Source organism: Amia ocellicauda, unplaced genomic scaffold (genome assembly GCF_036373705.1).
Source record: "Amia ocellicauda isolate fAmiCal2 unplaced genomic scaffold, fAmiCal2.hap1 HAP1_SCAFFOLD_46, whole genome shotgun sequence".
In the NCBI taxonomy this organism is placed as follows: Eukaryota; Metazoa; Chordata; class Actinopteri; order Amiiformes; family Amiidae; genus Amia; species Amia ocellicauda.
This window is the reverse complement of record NW_027102982.1, coordinates 326,207-344,888: the sequence shown is the minus strand read 5'-3', so window position 1 is coordinate 344,888 and position 18,682 is coordinate 326,207. Positions and strand designations below refer to the sequence as shown.

Below are 18,682 nucleotides of genomic sequence, written 5' to 3'. Positions count from 1 at the left end.
CCAGTCTCCCCAGGCTGAGCTTCTATTGCTGCACCTGCTGGCCCCACTATATGGATAGAGCCACACCAAGTACAAGAGTCTCCCCATTGCTATTTATATCTCCCTATCCAGTCTTCTTTAAGTCAGGGTGGGGTGCCTATTCCCCTGCATGCTTTGAAACCTATAGCACCTGGGACGCACACTTGGGATCCGGTTCCTCTGCCCCTCACATACACATGAGGAATCCCAGGTGATCAACACGTCATACTGTCTCTTTCATCTCATGTGTAAACTATGGACAAATACATGACTAAACGTGTTTAGTTGCGTTTCCCAGAATGCTTTGCGCCACGATATGCAAATAACGGGGACTATGATTGGCTCCCTGACATTACCCACACTGCGACTGATGCTACCCATTTCACTACCCAACAAAGACCCATAATATGCGTGTGTCTGTCTGTCTGTCTGTCAAAGTATGTGTGTGTGTGTCTGTGTGTGTCTGTGTCTGTCTGTCTGTGTGTGAAAGTGTGTGTGTGTCTGTCTGTCTGTCTGTCATGTAACTTGCACATCTGTGAGGGCACCACTAATGCAGAAAGAGATGTACACATATTGTTTATTTTCCATATATATGTATGTATGTATGTATGCATGTCCAATTGCTTTGACAATACAAATGAATTGAATTGAGAGGGAGAGAGAGAGAGTAAGAGAGAGAGAGACAGACAGACAGACAGACAGACAGAGAGACACACACACACACACACACACACACACACAGAGAGCCAGCCAGCCAGCTCAGCGATGACATGACGAGCCTCTCTCAGCTTACTGCTATGACATCACAGAGCACGTACATTCCGTTTAACAAATCGTTAAACAAAAAAGGTTATAAACACATTGACTACAATACCGGTTAGTAAGACGAAGGTGAGTCTCTCGTTAGTATTATTAGTCAGACATTAAATAACTACGCAGGTTAGTATTTATGTCAGGTAACTTCTCGTTATATATATATCAGTCTCATTTACGTTTAGGTGCCGAGAAAGATCCTATTTGTTACCACAATTTCCCTTAACTGATTATTATTCAATGATTAAGGATAGGCAGGGCCACCAATAATCTAATGTCTATTAACTTGTGTCAATTTCAGACTAAACAGTTAAACAGGAATGAGAAGATATTTCTCGGCGTTGACAGATTTTATTTCTAAAATTATCAACAAAACAGTTGAATGCAACTCACATTTATATTTAAGAAAACTAAATGATATTACACATTCTAGAGTTATGAATCACAGATTAACATTTCTAATTGATTTCTCAAATGTCATGAATCACAAACTCCAAACTGTTAAACTTATGTGAACTTCGTCGCAGAGAGGCCTCTCTGGCTTCGGGCTCAGATAACAGCACACGGCACGAGGTCCGTGTGGTTTGGAACAAAGGCAGTCCGGTTCGGCTTTGTCCAAGAACTTCCACTCAGTCGATGCACCTGGAAGTTGGGGTTTCGCGAATGTAGAGTCTTTTCCAAACAGATTTTCCATTGGTTTGAAGGCTCCAAGGTTGTGCACAAAATCTTCTTTGTAAGCATGGTTCCACCGTAGTTACTTGAAGACGAAGTCTTTGAGGAAAGCAGGGCCCTGTTTGTTCCAAGGGTCAAGTTTCTTAAGACTCAAATAGCTATTTAAGTGACTGACACTTTTGTATTCAGTCGACTTAGTCAATTGTCCAGCTGTAAAACTCCACTGATCAGGTGGGTCTGTGAAGTTATTTATTTAATAAAGTCCTTTAAAATAATTCTTCGCTCAATCTCCTTCTCCCAGTTTAACTCTTCTGTTGCCGGCAAAGACTTGGTTGGTTTCTGATTCCGGTTCTGGCAACAGAGCTACAGGTTGAGCTGTGGCAGCGAGTTTCTGGTTCAGGTGAGAGAGAGAGAGAGAGAAAGACTGTCCGCTGTTCCTTATAGTCTGTCAGATCAGTAGGTGATTGGTCCCTGAGTTCTTGAGATTGGATTTCGGTTTCAGCCCCCAGTGTCCTATTGGAGGGAGGCTTTATTTATGACTGATGTCAATCCATGCCATCTTTTGGAAATGCCGGTTGGCCTGGGTTCGTAGCTCTATGTCGGGATTTCGGCTCTCATCCACTTCAAAGAGTTTTTATCACCTACAGGCCCCTTTTTCCAGACATCTCATAGCAGAATTCCAAACTATTTGGCCTCTTCTCGGTGCCATCCTCCCCAAAACTGTCACTTTGATGCAAACCAGTTCCAAGCTGATGAGCTAAGGAAAATGTGATAACTTTGGGGGGGGAGAGGTCTTCTTTAGATCAGTGCTTCAGCTCAGAGCCCAAATGCTCTTATCCAAATACACCCAACATAACGCTACATATGTATGTATGTATGTATATATGTGTAGAAGGAAAATTAGAAATTATTTTCTTACACCTGTTTTTCTCTCTTGTATACTTAAGAAAGATACGGTCAAGCTAGAAGGTCAGCCCAGAAGATAGTTTGATTTCTGTTTGTTATTTACGATGAGAACCTTGGAGACAATGTCAAACGGTATGACCTACGTGCCTGTTCCCTAAAACCATGTGTTGACCTATGAACTCTGTTCTATAATGATATATGTTCTGCTTAGTTAGCCTTTAAGATAACATTGTAATGACTTTCTAGCATGTATGGATGTATGTATGTATGTATATATATATATATATATATATATATATACACTCACCTAAAGGATTATTAGGAACACCATACTAATATTGTGTTTGACCCCCTTTTGCCTTCAGAACTGCCTTAATTCTACGTGGCATTGATTCAACAAGGTGCTGAAAGCATTCTTTAGAAATGTTGGCCCATATTGATAGGATAGCATCTTGCAGTTGATGGAGATTTGTGGGATGCACATCCAGGGCACGAAGCTCCCGTTCCACCACATCCCAAAGATGCTCTATTGGGTTGAGATCTGGTGACTGTGGGGGCCAGTTTAGTACAGTGAACTCATTGTCATGTTCAAGAAACCAATTTGAAATGATTGGACCTTTGTGACATGGTGCATTATCCTGCTGGAAGTAGCCGTCAGAGGATGGGTACATGGTGGTCATAAAGGGATGGACATGGTCAGAAACAATGCTCAGGTAGGCCGTGGCATTTAAACGATGCCCAATTGGCACTAAGGGGCCTAAAGTGTGCCAAGAAAACATCCCCCACACCATTACACCACCACCACCAGCCTGCACAGTGGTAACAAGGCATGATGGATCCATGTTCTCATTCTGTTTACGCCAAATTCTGACTCTACCATCTGAATGTCTCAACAGAAATCGAGACTCATCAGACCAGGCAACATTTTTCTAGTCTTCAACTGTCCGATTTTGGTGAGCTTGTGCAAATTGTAGCCTCTTTTTCCTATTTGTAGTGGAGATGAGTGGTACCCGGTGGGGTCTTCTGCTGTTGTAGCCCATCCGCCTCAAGGTTGTACGTGTTGTGGCTTCACAAATGCTTTGCTGCATACCTCGGTTGTAACGAGTGGTTATTTCAGTCAAAGTTGCTCTTCTATCAGCTTGAATCAGTCGGCCCATTCTCCTCTGACCTCGAGCATCAACAAGGCATTTTCGCCCACAGGACTGCCGCATACTGGATGTTTTTCCCTTTTCACACCATTCTTTGTAAACCCTAGAAATAGTTGTGCGTGAAAATCCCAGTAACTGAGCAGATTGTGAAATACTCAGACCGGCCCGTCTGGCACCAACAACCATGCCACGCTCAAAATTGCTTAAATCACCTTTCTTTCCCATTCAGACATTGAGTTTGGAGTTCAGGAGATTGTCTTGACCAGGACCACACCCCTAAATGCATTGAAGCAACTGCCATGTGATTGGTTGGTTAGATAATTGCATTAATGAGAAATTGAACAGGTGTTCCTAATAATCCTTTAGGTGAGTGTATATATGTATGTATGTATGTCCAATTGCTTTGACAATACAAATGAATTGAATTGAGAGGAAGAGAGAGAGAGAGAGAGAGAGAGAGAAAGAGAGAGAGAGAGACAGACAGACAGACAGACAGACAGACAGACAGCTCAGCGATGACATCACGAGCCTCTCTCAGCTGACTGCTATGACATCACAGAGCACGTACATTCCGTTGCTTGTCGTCTGTCAACCACTCAGTCACTGCTAGCCAGACTGTCCCTAAGACAAAGTGTACAATACTTCAATTATATCTCCTCCAGACAGATAAAGAGTATTAAGAGCTACGATGAAGTTACCCAGGAGATGTAAAAAGCTTGCATCACCTGGTATTTCCTGGAGGTCACCCATCCAAGTACTAACCAGGCCCTGGCCCGTTTAGTTTCCAAGGTCTGACGAGATCGGGCACGTTCAGGACGGTGTGGCCGCAAGCCGAGATGCCTGGCTGCATGATGTCTCTTAAAGGCTGGCGGGTATTGACGGAATTTCCAGCAAAAAATAAAAAATAAAAAAATAAAAAAATGGAGGGAAAAATAACAGTGCAGGAAAGGGTGTTGAAAGTAGCCGGGAACGTGTACAATTCTTCAATTATATCTCCTCCAGACAGAAAGAGAGTATTAAGAGCTACGATGAAGTTACCCTGGAGACGTAAAAAGCTTGCAGCACCTGGTATTTCTAGGAGATCTCCCATCCAAGTACTGACCAGGCCATGCCCCGTTTAGCTTCCGAGATCTGACGAGACGGGGTGCGTCCAGGACGGTGTAGCCGCAAGCCGAGAGGCCTGGCTGCATGATGTCTCTTAAAGGCTGACGGGTGTTGACGGAACTTCCAGCAAATAAAAAAAGAAAAATGGAGGGAAAAATATCAGTTCAGCAAAGGGTGTTGAAAGTAGCCGGGTACGTGTACATTTCTTCAATTATATCTCCTCCAGACAGAAAGAGTATTAAGATCTACGATGATGTTACCCAGGAGACTTATAAAGCTTGCAGCACCTGGTATTTCCAGGAGGTCACCCATCCAAGTACTGACCAGGCCCTGCCCTGTTTAGCTTCCGAGATCTGATGAGATCGGTCGCGTTCAGGACGGCGTGGCCGCAAGCCGAGAGGCCTGGCAGCATGATGTCTCTTAAAGGCGGGCGGGTTTTGACGGACCTTCCAGCAAAAAAAAAAAGAAAAAAGAAAAATGGAGGGAAAAATATCAGTGCAGCAAAGGGTGTTGAAAGTTGCCGGGTACGTGTACATTTCTTCAATTGTATCTTCTCCTGACAGAAAGAGAGTATTAAGAGCTACGATGAAGTTACCCAGGAGACGTAAAAAGCTTGCAGTACCTAGTTTTTCCAGGAGGTCACCAATCCAAATACTGACCAGGTCCTGCCACGTTTTGCTTCCTAGATCTGACAAGATCGGGCGCGTTCAGGACGGTGTGGCCGCAAGCCAAAAAGCCTGGCTGCATGATGTCTCTTAAAGGCTGGCGGGTATTGACGGAACTTCCAGCAAAAAAAAGAAAAATGGAGGGAAAAATACCAGTGCAGCAAATGGTGTTGAAAGTAGCCGGGTACGTGTACAAATCCTCAATTATAACACCTCCAGACAGAAAGAGAGTATTAACAGCTACAATGAAGTTACTCAGGAGACTAAAAAGCTTGCAGCACCAGGTATTTCCAGGAGGTCTCCCATCCAAGTATTGACCAGGCCCTGCCCCGTTTAGCTTCCGAGATCTGACAAGATCGGGCACGTTCAGGTCAGTGTGGCCGCAAGCCTAGAGAGCTGGCTGCATGATGTCTCTTAAAGGCTGGAGGGTATTGACGGAACTTCCGGCAAAAAAAAAAAGAAAAAAGAAAAATGGAGGGAAAAATATCAGTGCAGCAAAGAGTGTTGAAAGTAGCCGGGTACGTGTACAATTCTTCAATTATATCTCCTCCAGACTGAAAGAGAGTATTACGAGCTACGATGAAGTTACCCAAGAGACGTATAAAGCTTGCAGCACCTGGTATTTCCAGGAGGTCACCCATCCAAGTACTGACCAGGACCTGCCCCGTTCAGCTTACGCGATCTGACGAGATCGAGCGCGTTCAGGACGGTGTGGACACAAGCCGAGAGGCCTGGCTGCATGATGTCTCTTAATGGTTGGCGGGTATTGACGGAACTTCCAGCAAAAAAAAAAAAAAAGAAAACGGAGGGAAAAATATCAGTGCAGCAAAGGATGTTGAAAGTAGCCAGGTACGTATACAATACTTCAAATATATCTCCTCCTGACTGAAAGAGAGTATCAAGAGCTACGATAAAGTTACCCAGCAGACGTAAAAAGCTGGCAGCACCTGGTATTTCCAGGAGATCTCCCATCCAAGTACTGACCAGGTCCTGCCCCGTTTCGTTTCCGAGATCTGACGAGATCGGGCGCGTTCAGGTCTGTGTGTCCGCAAGCCGAGATGCCTGGTTGCATGATGTCTCTTAAAGGCTGGCGGATATTGATGGAACTTCCAGAAAAAATAAAAAATAAAAATAAAAATGGCGGGAAAAATATCAGTGCAGCAAAGGGTGTTGAAAGTAGCCGGGTACGTGTACAATTCTTCAATTATATCTCCTCCAGACAGAAAGAGAGTATTAAAAGCTACGACGAAGTTCCCCAGGTGACGTAAAAAGCTTGCAGCACCTGGTACTTCCAGGAGGTCTCCCATCCAAGTACTGACCAGGTCCTGCCCCGTTTAGTTTCCGAGATCTGACGAGATCGGGCGCGTTCAGGACGGTGTGGCCACAAGCCGAGACGCCTGGCTGCATGATGTCTCTTAAAGGCTGGCGGGTATTGACGGAATTTCCAGCATAAAAAAAAAATAAAAAAATAGAAAAATGGAGGGAAAAATATCAGTGCAGGAAAGGGTGTTGAAAGTAGCCGGGTACGTGTACAATTCTTCAATTATATCTCCTCCAGACTGAAAGAGAGTATTAAGAGCTACGATAAAGTTACCCAGGAGACGTAAAAGCTTGCAGCACCAGGTATTTCCAGGAGGTCTCACATTCAAGTACTGACCAGGTCCTGCCCCGTTTAGCTTCCGAGATCTGACGAGATCGGGCGCGTTCAAGATGGTGTGGCAGCAAGCCGAGATGCCTGGTTGCATGATGTCTCTTAAAGGCTGGCGGGTATTGACGGAATTTCCAGCAAAAAAAAAAAAAAAAGAAAAACGGAGGCAAAAATATCAGTGCAGCAAAGGGTGTTGAAAGTTGCCGGTTACGTGTACAATACTTCAATTATATCTCCTCCAGACAGAAAGAGACTATTAAGAGCTACGATAAAGTTACCCAGGAGAAGTAAAAAGCTTGCAGCACCTGGTATTTCCAGGAGGTCACCCATCCAAGTACAGACCAGGCACTGCCCCGTTTAGCTTCCGAGATCTGACGAGATCGGTCGCATTCAGGACGGTGTGGCCACAAGCCGAGACGCCTGGCTGCATGATGTCTCTTAAAGGTTGGCGGGTATTGACGGAACTTCCAGCAGAAAAAAAAAAAAGAAAAAGAAAAATGGAGGCAAAAATATCAGTGCAGCAAAGGGTGTTGAAAGTTGCCGGGTACGTGTACAATACTTCAATTATATCTCCTCCAGACAGAAAGAGAGTATTAAGAGCTACGATAAAGTTTCCCAGGAGAAGTAAAAAGCTTGCAGCACCTGGTATTTCCAGGAGGTCTCCCATCTAAATACTGACCAGGCCCTGCCCCGTTTAGCTTCCGAGATCTGACGAGATCGGGCGCATTCAGGACGGTGTGGCCACAAGCCGAGACGCCTGGCTGCATGATGTCTCTTAAAGGCTGGAGGGTATTGACGGAACTTCCAGCAAAAAAAAAAAGAAAAAAGAAAAATGGAGGGAAAAATATTTGTGCAGTAAAGGGTGTTGAAAGTAGCCGGGTACGTGTACAATTCTTCAATTAAATCTCCTCCCGACTGAAAGAGAGTATTAAGAGCTACGATGAAGTTACCCAGGAGACGTAAAAAGCTTGCAGCACCTGGTATTTCCAGGAGGTCAACAATCCAAGTACTGACCAGGCCCTGCCCCGTTTAGCTTCCGAGATCTGACGAGATTGGGGGCGTTTAGGACGGTGTGGCCGCAAGCCAAGACGCCTGGCTGCATGATGTCCCTTAAAGGTTGGCGGGTATTGACGGAACTTCCAGCAGAAAAAATAAATAATAATAAAAATAAAAAAATTGATGGAAAAATATCAGTGCAGCAAAGGGTGTTGACAGTAGCTGGGTACGTGTACAATACTTCAATTATATCTCCTCCAGACAGAAAGAGAGTATTAAGAGCTTCGATAAAGTTACCCAGGAGACGTAAAAGCTTGCAGCACCAGGTATTTCCAGGAGGTCTCACATTCAAGTACTGACCAGGTCTTGCCCCGTTTAGCTTCCGAGATCTGATGAGATCGGGCGCGTTCAGGACGGTGTGGCCGCAAACCTAAAGGCCTGGCTGCATGATGTCTCTAAAAGGCTGGCGGGTATTGACGGAACATCAAAGAAAAAAAAAAAAAAAAAAATAGAAAAATGGAGGGAAAAATATCAGTGCAGCAATGGGTGTTGAAAGTAGCCGGGTACATGTACAATACTTCAATTATATCTCCTCCAGACAGAAAGAGAGTATTAAGAGCTACGATGAAGTTACCCAGGAGACGTAAAAGCTTGCAGCACCAGGTATTTCCAGGAGGTCTCACATTCAAGTACTGACCAGGTCCTGCCCCGTTTAGCTTCCGAGATCTGACGAGATCGGGCGCGTTCAGGACGGTGTGGCCGCAAGCCGAGAGGCCTGGCTGCATGATGTCTCTTAATGGCTGGCGGGTATTGACGGAACTTCCAGCAAAAAAAAAAAAAAAAAAAAGAAATAGAAAAATGGAGGGAAAAATATCAGTGCAGTAATGGGTTTTGAAAGTAGCCGGGTACGTGTACAATTCTTCAATTATATCTCCTCCAGACAGAAAGAGAGTATTAAGAGCTACGATGAAGTTACCCAGGAGACGTAAAAAGCTTGCAGCACCTGGCATTTCCAGGAGGTCACCCATCCAAGTACTGACCAGGCCCTGCCCCGTTTAAATTCCAAGATCTGATGAGATCGGGGGCGTTCAGGACGGTGTGGCTGCAAGCCAAGAGGCCGGGCTGCATGATGTCTCTTAATGGTTGGCGGGTTTTGACGGAACATCCAGCAAAAAAAAAAAAGAGAAATGGAGGGAGAAATACCAGTGCAGCAAAGGGTGTTGAAAGTAGCCGGGTACGTGTACAATTCTTCAATTATATCTCCTGCAGACAGAAAGAGAGTATTAAGAGCTACGATGAAGTTACCCAGGAGACGTAAAAAGCTTGCAGCACCTGGTATTTCTAGGAGGTCTCCCATCCAAGTACTGACCAGGCCCTGCCCCGTCTAGCTTCCGAGATCTGACGAGATCGGGCGCATTCAGGATGGTGTGGCCGCAAGCCGAGAGACCTGGCTGCATGATGTCTCTTAAAGGCTGGCGGGTATTGACGGAACTTCCAGCAAATAAAAAAAAAAAAAGAAAAAAAGAAAAATGGAGGGAAAAAAATTAGTGCCGCAAAGGGTGTTGAAAGTAGCCAGGTACGTGTGCAATTCTTCAATTAAATCTCCTCCAGACAGAAAGAGAGTATTAAAAGCTACGACGAAGTTCCCCAGGTGACGAAAAAAGCTTGCAGCGCCTGGAATTTCCAGAAGGTCTCACATTCAAGTAATGACCAGGCCCTGCCCAGTTTAGCTTCCGAGAGCTGACGAGATGGGGCGCGTTCAGGACGGTGTGGCCGCAAGCCAAGACGCCTGGCTGCATGATGTCTCTTAAAGGTTGGCGGGTATTGACGGAACTTCCAGCAGAAAAAATAAATAATAATAAAAATAAAAAAATTGATGGAAAAATATCAGTGCAGCAAAGGGTGTTGACAGTAGCTGGGTACGTGTACAATACTTCAATTATATCTCCTCCAGACAGAAAGAGAGTATTAAGAGCTACGATAAAGTTACCCAGGAGACGTAAAAGCTTGCAGCACCAGGTATTTCCAGGAGGTCTCACATTCAAGTACTGACCAGGTCTTGCCCCGTTTAGCTTCCGAGATCTGATGAGATCGGGCGCGTTCAGGACGGTGTGGCCGCAAACCTAGAGGCCTGGCTGCATGATGTCTCTAAAAGGCTGGCGGGTATTGACGGAACATCCAAGAAAAAAAAATAAAAAAAAAATAGAAAAATGGAGGGAAAAATATCAGTGCAGCAATGGGTGTTGAAAGTAGCCGGGAACGTGTACAATACTTCAATTATATCTCCTCCAGACAGAAAGAGAGTATTAAGAGCTACGATGAACTTACCCAGCAGACGTAAGAAGCTTGCAGCACCTGGTATTTCCAGGAGGTCTCCCATCCAAGTACTGACCAGGTCCTGCCCCACTCAGTTTCCGAGATCTTACGAGATCGGACGCGTTCAGGACGGTGTGGCCGCAAGCCGAGATGCCTGGCTGCATGATGTCTCTTAAAGGCTGGCGGGTATTGACGGAACTGCCAGCAATAAAAAAAAATAGAAATGGAGGGAGAAATACCAGTGCAGCAAAGGGTGTTGAAAGTAGCCGGGTACATGTACAATACTTGAATTATATCTCCTCCAGACAGAAAGAGAGTATTAAGAGCTACGATGAAGTTACCCAGGAGACGTAAAAGCTTGCAGCACCAGGTATTTCCAGGAGGTCTCACATTCAAGTACTGACCAGGTCCTGCCCCGTTTAGCTTCCGAGATCTGACGAGATCGGGCGCGTTCAGGATGGTGTGGCCGCAAGCCGAGACGCCTGGCTGCATGATGTCTCTTAATGGCTGGCGGGTATTGACGGAACTTCCAGCAAAAAAAAAAAAAAAAAAAAAGAAAAAGAAAAATGGAGGGAAAAATATCAGTGCAGTAATGGGTTTTGAAAGTAGCCGGGTACGTGTACAATTCTTCAATTATATCTCCTCCAGACAGAAAGAGAGTATTAAGAGCTACGATGAAGTTACCCAGGAGACGTAAAAAGCTTGCAGCACCTGGCATTTCCAGGAGGTCACCCATCCAAGTACTGACCAGGCCCTGCCCCGTTTAAATTCCAAGATCTGATGAGATCGGGGGCGTTCAGGACGGTTTGGCTGCAAGCCGAGAGGCCTGGCTGCATGATGTCTCTTAAAGGTTGGCGGATATTGACGAACTTCCAGCAAAAAAAAAAAAAAAAAAAAAGAAAAAGAAAAATGGAGGGAAAAATATCAGTGCAGCAAAGGCTGTTGAAAGTAGCCGTGTACGTGTACAATACTTCAATTATATCTCCTCCAGACAGAAAGAGAGTACAAAGAGCTACGATGAAGTTACCCAGGAGACAAAAAAGCTTGCAGCACCAGGTATTTCCAGGAGGTCACCCATCCAAGTACTAACCAGGCCCTGCCCCTTTTACCTTCCGAGATCTGACGATATCGGGCGCGTTCAGGACGGTGTGGCCGAAAGCCAAGAGGCCCTGCTGCATGATGTCTCTTTAGGCTGGTGGGTATTGACGGAACTTCCAGCAAAAAAAAAAAAAAAAAAAAAGAAAAATGGAGGGAGAAATATCAGAGCAGCAAAGGCTGTTGAAAGTAGCCGGGTACGTGTACAATTCTTCAATAATATCTCCTCCAGACTGAAAGAGAGTATTAAGAGCTACGATGAAGTTAACCAGGAGACGTAAAAAGCTTGCAGCACCTGGTATTTCCAGGAGGTCACCCAACCAAGTACTGGCCAGACCCTGCCCCGTTTAGCTTCCGAGATATGATGAGATCAGGCGCGTTCAGGACGGTGTGGCCGCAAGCCAAGAGACCTGGCTGCATGATGTCTCTTAAAGGCTGGCAAGTATTGACGGAACTTCCAGCAAAAAAAAAAAAAAAAAAAAATAGAAAAAGGGAGGGAAAAATATCAGTGCAGCAAAGGGTGTTGAAAGTAGCCGGGTACATGTACAATTCTTCAATTATATCTCCTCCAGACAGATAGAGAGTATTAAGAGCTACGATAAAGTTACCCAGGAGACGTAAAAGCTTGCAGCACGAGGTATTTCAAGGAGGTCTCACATTCATGTACTGACCAGGTCCTGCCCCGTTTAGCTTCCGAGATCTGACGAGATCGGGCGCGTTCAGGATGGTGTGGCCGCAAGCCAAGATGCCTGGCTGCATGATGTCTCTTAAAGGCTGGCGGGTATTGACGGAACTGCCAGCAAAAAAAAAAAAGAAAAATAGAGGGAAATATACCAGTGCAGCAAAGGGTGTTGAAAGTAGCCGGGTACGTGTACAATTCTTCAATTATATCTCCTGGAGACAGAAAGAGAGTTTTAAGAGCTACGATGAAGTTACCCAGGAGACGTAAAAGCTTGCAGCACCTGGTATTTCCAGGAGGTCACACATCCAAGTACTGACCAGGCCCTGCCCCGTTTAGCTTCCGAAATCTGATATGATCGGGCGCGTTCAGGACGGTGTGACTACAAGCCAAGAGGCCTGGCTGCATGATGTCTCTTAAAGGCTGGCGGATATTGACGGAACTTCCAGCAAAAAAATAAAATAAAAAGAAAAATGGAGGGAAAAATATCAGTGCAGCAAAGGGTGTTGACAGTAGCTGGGTACGTGTACAATACTTCAATTATGTCTCCTCCAGACAGAAAGAGAGTATTAAGAGCTACGATGAAGTTACCCAGGAGACAAAAAAGCTTGCAGCACCAGGCATTTCCAGGAGGTCACCCATCCAAGTACTGACCAGGCCCTGCCCCTTTTACCTTCCGAGATCTTACGAGATCGGGCGCATTCAGGACGGTGTGGCCACAAGCCGAGAGGCCTGGCTGCATGATGTCTCTTAAAGGTTGGCGGATATTGACGAACTTCCAGCAAAAAAAAAAAAGAAAAATGGAGGGAAAAATATCAGTGCAGCAAAGGCTGTTGAAAGTAGCCGTGTACGTGTACAATTCTTCAATAATATCTCCTCCAGACTGAAAGAGAGTATTAAGAGCTACGATGAAGTTACCCAGGAGACGTAAAAAGCTTGCAGCACCTGGTATTTCCAGGAGGTCACCCAACCAAGTACTGGCCAGACCCTGCCCCGTTTAGCTTCCGAGATATGATGAGATCAGGCGCGTTCAGGACGGTGTGGCCGCAAGCCAAGAGACCAGGCTGCATGATGTCTCTTAAAGGATGGCGGGTAATGACGGAATTTCCAGCAAAAAAAAAAAAAAAAAAAAAAAAGAAAAATGGATGGAAAAATATCAGTGCAGCAAAGGATGTTGACAGTAGCTGGGTACGTGTACAGTACTTCAATTATATCTCCTGGAGACAGAAAGAGAGTTTTAAGAGCTACGATGAAGTTACCCAGGAGACGTAAAAAGCTTGCAGCACCTGGTATTTCCAGGAGGTCACACATCCAAGTACTGACCAGGCCCTGCCCCGTTTAGCTTCCGAAATCTGATATGATCGGGCGCGTTCAGGACGGTGTGACTACAAGCCAGGAGGCCTGGCTGCATGATGTCTCTTAAAGGCTGGCGGATATTGACGGAACTTCCAGAAAAAAAATAAAATAAAAAGAAAAATGGAGGGAAAAATATCAGTGCAGCAAAGGGTGTTGAAAGTAGCCTAGTACGTGTACAATTCTTCAATTATATCTCCTGGAGACAGAAAGAGAGTATTAAGAGCTACGATGAAGTTACCCAGGAGACGTAAAAAGCTTGCAGCACCTGGCATTTCCAGGAGGTCACCCATCCAAGTACTGACCAGGCCCTGCCCCGTTTAGCTTCCGAGATCCGACGAGATCGGGCGCATTCAGGACGGTGTGGCCGCAAGCCGAGAGGCCCTGCTGCATGATGTCTCTTTAAGGCTGGCGGGTATTGACGGAACTTCCAGCAAAAAAAAAAAAGAAAAAAGAAAAATGTAGGGAAAAATATCAGTGCAGCAAAGGGTTTTGAAAGTAGCCGGGTACGTGTACAATTCTTCAATAATATCTCCTACAGACTGAAAGAGAGTATTAAGAGCTATGATGAAGTTACCCAGGAGATGTAAAAAGCTTGCAGCACCTGGTATTTCTAGGAGGTCTCCCATCCAAGTACTGACCAGGCCCTGCCCCGTTAGCTTCCGAGATCTGACGAGATCGGGCGCGTTCAGGATGGTGTGGCCGCAAGCCGAGATGCCTGGCTGCATGACGTCTCTTAAAGGCTGGCGGGTATTGACGGAACTGCCAGCAAAAAAAAAAAAGAAAAATAGAGGGAAATATACCAGTGCAGCAAAGGGTGTTGAAAGTAGCCGGGTACGTGTACAATTCTTCAATTATATCTCCTGGAGAAAAAAAGAGAGTATTAAGAGCTACGATGAAGTTACCCAGGAGACGTAAAAAGCTTGCAGCACCTGGTATTTCTAGGAGGTCTCCCATCCAAGTACTGACCAGGCCCTGCCCCGTTTAGCTTCCGAGATCTGACGAGATCGGGCGCATTCAGGACGGTGTGGCCACAAGCCGAAAGGCCTGGCTGCATGATGTCTCTTAAAGGCTGGTGGGTATTGACGGAACTTCCAGCAAAAAAAAAAAAAAAATAAGATAAATGGAAGGAAAAATATCAGTGCAGCAAAGGCTGTTGAAAGTAGCCGTGTACGTGTACAATACTTCAATTATATCTCCTCCAGACAGAAAGAGAGTACTAAGAGCTACGATGAAGTTACCCAGGAGACAAAAAAGCTTGCAGCACCAGGTATTTCCTGGAGGTCACCCATCCAAGTACTGACCAGGCCTTGCCCCTTTTACCTTCCGAGATCTGACGAGATCGGGCGCGTTCAGGATGGTGTGGCCGCAAGCCAAGAGGCCTGGCTGCATGATGTCTCTTAAAGGCTGGCGGGTATTGACGGAACTTCCAGCAAAAAAAAAACAAAAAAAAAAAGGAAAATGCAGGGAAAAATATCAGTTCAGGAAAGGGTGTTGAAAGTAGCCGGGTACGTGTACAATACTTCAATTATATCTGCTCCAGACAGATAGAGAGTATTAAGAGCTACGATGAAGTTTCACAGGAGACGTAAAAAGCTTGCAGCACCAGGTATTTCCAGGAGGTCTCCCATCTAAGTACTGACCAGGCCCTGCCCCGTTTAGCTTCAGAGATCTGACGATATCGTGCGCGTTCAGGACGGTGTGGCCGAAAGCCAAGAGGGCCGGCTGCATGATGTCTCTTTAGGCTGGTGGGTATTGACGGAAATGCCAGCAAAAAAAAAAAAGAAAAATAGAGGGAAATATACCAGTGCAGCAAAGGGTGTTGAAAGTAGCCGGGTACGTGTACAATTCTTCAATTATATCTCCTGGAGACAGAAAGAGAGTATTAAGAGCTACGATGAAGTTACCCAGGAGACGTAAAAAGCTTGCAGCACCTGGTATTTCTAGGAGGTCTCCCATCCAAGTACTGACCAGGCCCTGCCCCGTTTAGCTTCCGAGATCTGACGAGATCGGGCGCATTCAGGACGGTGTGGCCACAAGCCGAAAGGCCTGGCTGCATGATGTCTCTTAAAGGTTGGCGGGTATTGACGGAACTTCCAGCAAAAAATAAAAATAAAAAAAGAAAAAAGAAAAATGGATGGAAAAATATCAGTGCAGCAAAGGGTGTTGACAGTAGCTGGATACGTGTACAATACTTCAATTATATCTCCTCCAGACAGAGAGAGAGTATTAAGAGCTACGATAAAGTTACCCATGAGACGTAAAAGCTTGCAGCACTAGGTATTTCCAGGAGGTCTCACTTTCATGTACTTACCAGGTCCTGCCCCGTTTAGCTTCCGAGATCTGACGAGATCGGGCGCGTTCAGGATGGTGTGGCCGCAAGCCGAGATGCCTGGCTGCATGATGTCTCTTAAAGGCTGGCGGGTATTGACGGAACTGCCAGCAAAAAAAAAAAGAAAAATAGAGGGAAATATACCAGTGCAGCAAAGGGTGTTGAAAGTAGCCGGGTACGTGTACAATTCTTCAATTATATCTCCTGGAGACAGAAAGAGAGTATTAAGAGCTACGATGAAGTTACCCAGGAGACGTAAAAAGCTTGCAGCACCTGGTATTTCTAGGAGGTCTCCCATCCAAGTACTGACCAGGCCCTGCCCCGTTTCGCTTCCGAGATCTGACGAGATCGGGCGCATTCAGGACGGTGTGGCCGCAAGCCGAGAGGCCTGGCTGCATGATGTCTCTTAAAGGTTGGCGGGTATTGACGGAACTTCCAGCAAAAAAAAAAAAAAAAAAGAAAAATGGATGGAAAAATATCAGTGCAGCAAATGGTGTTGACAGTAGCTGGGTACGTGTACAATACTTCAATTATATCTCCTCCAGACAGATATAGAGTATTAAGAGCTACGATAAAGTTACCCAGGAGACATAAAAGCTTGCAGCACCAGGTATTTCCAGGAGGTCTCACATTCATGTACTGACCAGGTCCTGCCCCGTTTAGCTTCCGAGATCTGACGAGATCGGGCGCGTTCAGGATGGTGTGGCCGCAAGCCGAGATGCCTGGCTGCATGATGTCTCTTAAGGGCTGGCGGGTATTGACGGAATTTCCAGCAAAAAAAAAAAAAAAAAATAGAAAAATGGAGGGAAAAATATCAGTGCAGGAAAGGGTGTTGAAAGTAGCCGGGTATGTGTTTAATTCTTCAATTATATCTCCTGGAGACAGAAAGAGAGTATTAAGAGCTACGATGAAGTTACCCAGGAGACGTAAAAAGCTTGCAGCACCTGGTATTTCTAGGAGGTCTCCCATCCAAGTACTGACCAGGCCCTGCCCCGTTTAACTTCCAAGATCTGACGAGATCGGGCGCATTCAGGACGGTGTGGCCACAAGCCGAAAGGCCTGCCTGCATGATGTCCCTTAAAGGTTGGCGGGTATTGACGGAACTTCCAGCAAAAAAAAAAAAAAAAAAAAAATAGAAAAATGGAGGGAAAAATATCAGTGCAGGAAAGGGTGTTGAAAGTAGCCGGGTACGTGTACAATTCTTCAATTATATCTCCTGCAGACTGAAAGAGAGTATTAAGAGCTACGATAAAGTTACCCAGGAGACGTAAAAGCTTGCAGCACCTGGTATTTCCAGGAGGTCTCACATTCAAGTACTGACCAGGTCCTGCCCCGTTTTGCTTCCGAGATCTGACGATATCATGCGCGTTCAGGACGGTGTGGCCGAAAGCCGAGAGGCCCGGCTGCATGATGTCTCTTTAAGGCTGGCGGGTATTGACGGAACTTCCAGCAAGAAAAAAAAGAAAAAAGAAAAATGGAGGGAAAAATATCAGTGCAGCAAAGGGTTTTGAAAGTAGCTGGGTACGTGTACAATTCTTCAATAATATCTCCTACAGACTGAAAGAGAGTATTAAGAGCTATGATGAAGTTACCCAGGAGACGTAAAAAGCTTGCAGCACCTGGTATTTCCAGGAGGTCACCCATCCAAGTACTGACCAGGCCCTGCCCCGATAGCTTCCGAGATCTGACGAGATCGGGCGCGTTCAGGACGGTGTGGGCGCAAGCCAAGTGGCCTGGCTGCATGATGTCTCTTAAAGGCTGGCGGGTATTGACGGAACTTCCAGCAAAAAAAAAAAAAAAAAAAATGGAAAATGGAGGGAAAAATATCAGTGCAGCAAAGGCTGTTGAAAGTAGCTGGGTACGTGTACAATACTTCAATTATATCTCCTCCAGACAGATAGAGAGTATTAAGAGCTACGATGAAGTTTCCCAGGAGACGTAAAAAGCTTGCAGCACCAGGTATTTCCAGGAGGTCTTCCATCCAAGTACTGACCAGGCACTGCCCCGTTTAGCTTCCGAGATCTGACGAGATCGGGCGTGTTCAGGACGGTGTGGCCGCAAGCCAAGAGGCCTGGCTGCATGATGTCTCTTAAAGGCTGGCGGGTATTGACGGAACTTCCAGCAAGAAATAAAAAATAAATAAATAGAAAAATGGAGGGAAAAATATCAGTGCAGGACAGGGTGTTGAAAGTAGCCGGGTACATGTACAATTCTTCAATTATATCTCCTCCAGACTGAATGAGAGTATTAAGAGCTACGCTGAAGTTACCCAGGAGATGTAAAAGGCTTGCAGCACCTGGTATTTCCAGGAGGTCACCCATCCAATTACTGACCAGGCCCTGCCCAGTTTTTCTTCCGAGATCTGACGAGATCTTGCGTCTTCAGGACGGTGTGGCCTCAAGCCAAGAGGCCTGGCTGCATGATGTCTCTTAAAGGCTGGAGGGTATTGATGGAACTTCCAGCAAAAAACAAAAGAAAAAAGAAAAATGGAGGGAAAAATATCAGTGCAGCAAAGCGTGTTGAAGGTAGCCGGGTACGTGTACAATCCTTCAATTATATCTCCTCCAGACAGATAGAGAGTATTAAGAGCTACAATAAAGTTACCCAGGAGACGTAAAAGCTTGCAGCACCAGGTATTTCCAGGAGGTCTCACATTCAAGTACTGACCAGGTCCTGCCCCATTTAGCTTCCGAGATCTGACGAGATCGGGCGTGTTCAGGACGGTGTGGCCGCAAGCCGAGATGTCTGGCTGCATGATGTCTCTTAAAGGCTGGCGGGTGTTGACGGAATTTCCAGCAAAAAAAAAAAAAAGAAATAAATAGAAAAATGGAGGGAAAAATATCAGTGCAGGACAGGGTGTTGAAAGTAGCCGGGTACATGTACAATTCTTCAATTATATCTCCTCCAGACAGATAGAGAGTATTAAGAGCTACGATA

At 45.6% G+C, this 18,682-nt stretch overlaps 8 non-coding genes and 35 pseudogenes across 8 annotated transcripts; all 43 read right to left on the bottom strand.

Moving 5' to 3' along the window:
• Positions 1–4,270: 4,270 nt before the first annotated feature.
• LOC136736325 (uncharacterized) lies at positions 4,271–4,389 on the bottom strand (annotated as a pseudogene).
• Positions 4,390–4,610: 221 nt separating this feature from the next.
• Positions 4,611–4,729, bottom strand: LOC136736551 (uncharacterized; annotated as a pseudogene).
• A 207-nt stretch (positions 4,730–4,936) lies between these two features.
• Positions 4,937–5,055, bottom strand: LOC136736065 (5S ribosomal RNA). The gene has a single exon (XR_010811534.1). It is a non-coding gene; the product is annotated as a 5S ribosomal RNA (ribosomal RNA).
• Positions 5,056–5,271: 216 nt separating this feature from the next.
• Positions 5,272–5,390, bottom strand: LOC136736049 (uncharacterized; annotated as a pseudogene).
• A 205-nt stretch (positions 5,391–5,595) lies between these two features.
• LOC136736404 (uncharacterized) lies at positions 5,596–5,714 on the bottom strand (annotated as a pseudogene).
• A 216-nt stretch (positions 5,715–5,930) lies between these two features.
• LOC136736589 (uncharacterized) lies at positions 5,931–6,049 on the bottom strand (annotated as a pseudogene).
• A 212-nt stretch (positions 6,050–6,261) lies between these two features.
• Positions 6,262–6,380, bottom strand: LOC136736038 (uncharacterized; annotated as a pseudogene).
• Positions 6,381–6,596: 216 nt separating this feature from the next.
• LOC136736254 (uncharacterized) lies at positions 6,597–6,715 on the bottom strand (annotated as a pseudogene).
• A 219-nt stretch (positions 6,716–6,934) lies between these two features.
• On the bottom strand, positions 6,935–7,053 carry LOC136736400 (uncharacterized; annotated as a pseudogene).
• A 214-nt stretch (positions 7,054–7,267) lies between these two features.
• On the bottom strand, positions 7,268–7,386 carry LOC136736333 (uncharacterized; annotated as a pseudogene).
• A 218-nt stretch (positions 7,387–7,604) lies between these two features.
• On the bottom strand, positions 7,605–7,723 carry LOC136736218 (5S ribosomal RNA). Its single transcript, XR_010811649.1, has one exon. It is a non-coding gene; the product is annotated as a 5S ribosomal RNA (ribosomal RNA).
• Positions 7,724–7,939: 216 nt separating this feature from the next.
• Positions 7,940–8,058, bottom strand: LOC136736490 (uncharacterized; annotated as a pseudogene).
• A 223-nt stretch (positions 8,059–8,281) lies between these two features.
• On the bottom strand, positions 8,282–8,400 carry LOC136736394 (uncharacterized; annotated as a pseudogene).
• A 218-nt stretch (positions 8,401–8,618) lies between these two features.
• LOC136736262 (uncharacterized) lies at positions 8,619–8,737 on the bottom strand (annotated as a pseudogene).
• Positions 8,738–8,961: 224 nt separating this feature from the next.
• On the bottom strand, positions 8,962–9,080 carry LOC136736222 (uncharacterized; annotated as a pseudogene).
• A 210-nt stretch (positions 9,081–9,290) lies between these two features.
• Positions 9,291–9,409, bottom strand: LOC136736174 (5S ribosomal RNA). Its single transcript, XR_010811613.1, has one exon. It is a non-coding gene; the product is annotated as a 5S ribosomal RNA (ribosomal RNA).
• Positions 9,410–9,632: 223 nt separating this feature from the next.
• Positions 9,633–9,751, bottom strand: LOC136736057 (uncharacterized; annotated as a pseudogene).
• Positions 9,752–9,974: 223 nt separating this feature from the next.
• LOC136736393 (uncharacterized) lies at positions 9,975–10,093 on the bottom strand (annotated as a pseudogene).
• A 220-nt stretch (positions 10,094–10,313) lies between these two features.
• LOC136736476 (uncharacterized) lies at positions 10,314–10,432 on the bottom strand (annotated as a pseudogene).
• A 209-nt stretch (positions 10,433–10,641) lies between these two features.
• Positions 10,642–10,760, bottom strand: LOC136736250 (uncharacterized; annotated as a pseudogene).
• Positions 10,761–10,985: 225 nt separating this feature from the next.
• Positions 10,986–11,104, bottom strand: LOC136736229 (uncharacterized; annotated as a pseudogene).
• Positions 11,105–11,327: 223 nt separating this feature from the next.
• LOC136736452 (uncharacterized) lies at positions 11,328–11,446 on the bottom strand (annotated as a pseudogene).
• A 218-nt stretch (positions 11,447–11,664) lies between these two features.
• On the bottom strand, positions 11,665–11,783 carry LOC136736353 (uncharacterized; annotated as a pseudogene).
• Positions 11,784–12,003: 220 nt separating this feature from the next.
• LOC136736572 (uncharacterized) lies at positions 12,004–12,122 on the bottom strand (annotated as a pseudogene).
• Positions 12,123–12,331: 209 nt separating this feature from the next.
• Positions 12,332–12,450, bottom strand: LOC136736418 (uncharacterized; annotated as a pseudogene).
• Positions 12,451–12,665: 215 nt separating this feature from the next.
• On the bottom strand, positions 12,666–12,784 carry LOC136736284 (uncharacterized; annotated as a pseudogene).
• A 209-nt stretch (positions 12,785–12,993) lies between these two features.
• On the bottom strand, positions 12,994–13,112 carry LOC136736352 (uncharacterized; annotated as a pseudogene).
• Positions 13,113–13,334: 222 nt separating this feature from the next.
• Positions 13,335–13,453, bottom strand: LOC136736417 (uncharacterized; annotated as a pseudogene).
• A 216-nt stretch (positions 13,454–13,669) lies between these two features.
• Positions 13,670–13,788, bottom strand: LOC136736445 (5S ribosomal RNA). Its single transcript, XR_010811670.1, has one exon. It is a non-coding gene; the product is annotated as a 5S ribosomal RNA (ribosomal RNA).
• A 217-nt stretch (positions 13,789–14,005) lies between these two features.
• LOC136736211 (uncharacterized) lies at positions 14,006–14,123 on the bottom strand (annotated as a pseudogene).
• A 210-nt stretch (positions 14,124–14,333) lies between these two features.
• On the bottom strand, positions 14,334–14,452 carry LOC136736119 (5S ribosomal RNA). Its single transcript, XR_010811558.1, has one exon. It is a non-coding gene; the product is annotated as a 5S ribosomal RNA (ribosomal RNA).
• Positions 14,453–14,668: 216 nt separating this feature from the next.
• Positions 14,669–14,787, bottom strand: LOC136736328 (uncharacterized; annotated as a pseudogene).
• A 220-nt stretch (positions 14,788–15,007) lies between these two features.
• Positions 15,008–15,126, bottom strand: LOC136736584 (uncharacterized; annotated as a pseudogene).
• A 209-nt stretch (positions 15,127–15,335) lies between these two features.
• LOC136736118 (5S ribosomal RNA) lies at positions 15,336–15,454 on the bottom strand. Its single transcript, XR_010811557.1, has one exon. It is a non-coding gene; the product is annotated as a 5S ribosomal RNA (ribosomal RNA).
• Positions 15,455–15,678: 224 nt separating this feature from the next.
• Positions 15,679–15,797, bottom strand: LOC136736537 (uncharacterized; annotated as a pseudogene).
• Positions 15,798–16,006: 209 nt separating this feature from the next.
• On the bottom strand, positions 16,007–16,125 carry LOC136736137 (5S ribosomal RNA). The gene has a single exon (XR_010811575.1). It is a non-coding gene; the product is annotated as a 5S ribosomal RNA (ribosomal RNA).
• Positions 16,126–16,340: 215 nt separating this feature from the next.
• Positions 16,341–16,459, bottom strand: LOC136736359 (uncharacterized; annotated as a pseudogene).
• A 218-nt stretch (positions 16,460–16,677) lies between these two features.
• Positions 16,678–16,796, bottom strand: LOC136736164 (5S ribosomal RNA). The gene has a single exon (XR_010811603.1). It is a non-coding gene; the product is annotated as a 5S ribosomal RNA (ribosomal RNA).
• A 221-nt stretch (positions 16,797–17,017) lies between these two features.
• LOC136736096 (uncharacterized) lies at positions 17,018–17,136 on the bottom strand (annotated as a pseudogene).
• A 216-nt stretch (positions 17,137–17,352) lies between these two features.
• On the bottom strand, positions 17,353–17,470 carry LOC136736382 (uncharacterized; annotated as a pseudogene).
• Positions 17,471–17,689: 219 nt separating this feature from the next.
• LOC136736242 (uncharacterized) lies at positions 17,690–17,808 on the bottom strand (annotated as a pseudogene).
• Positions 17,809–18,029: 221 nt separating this feature from the next.
• Positions 18,030–18,148, bottom strand: LOC136736565 (uncharacterized; annotated as a pseudogene).
• A 215-nt stretch (positions 18,149–18,363) lies between these two features.
• LOC136736351 (uncharacterized) lies at positions 18,364–18,482 on the bottom strand (annotated as a pseudogene).
• Positions 18,483–18,682: the final 200 nt, after the last annotated feature.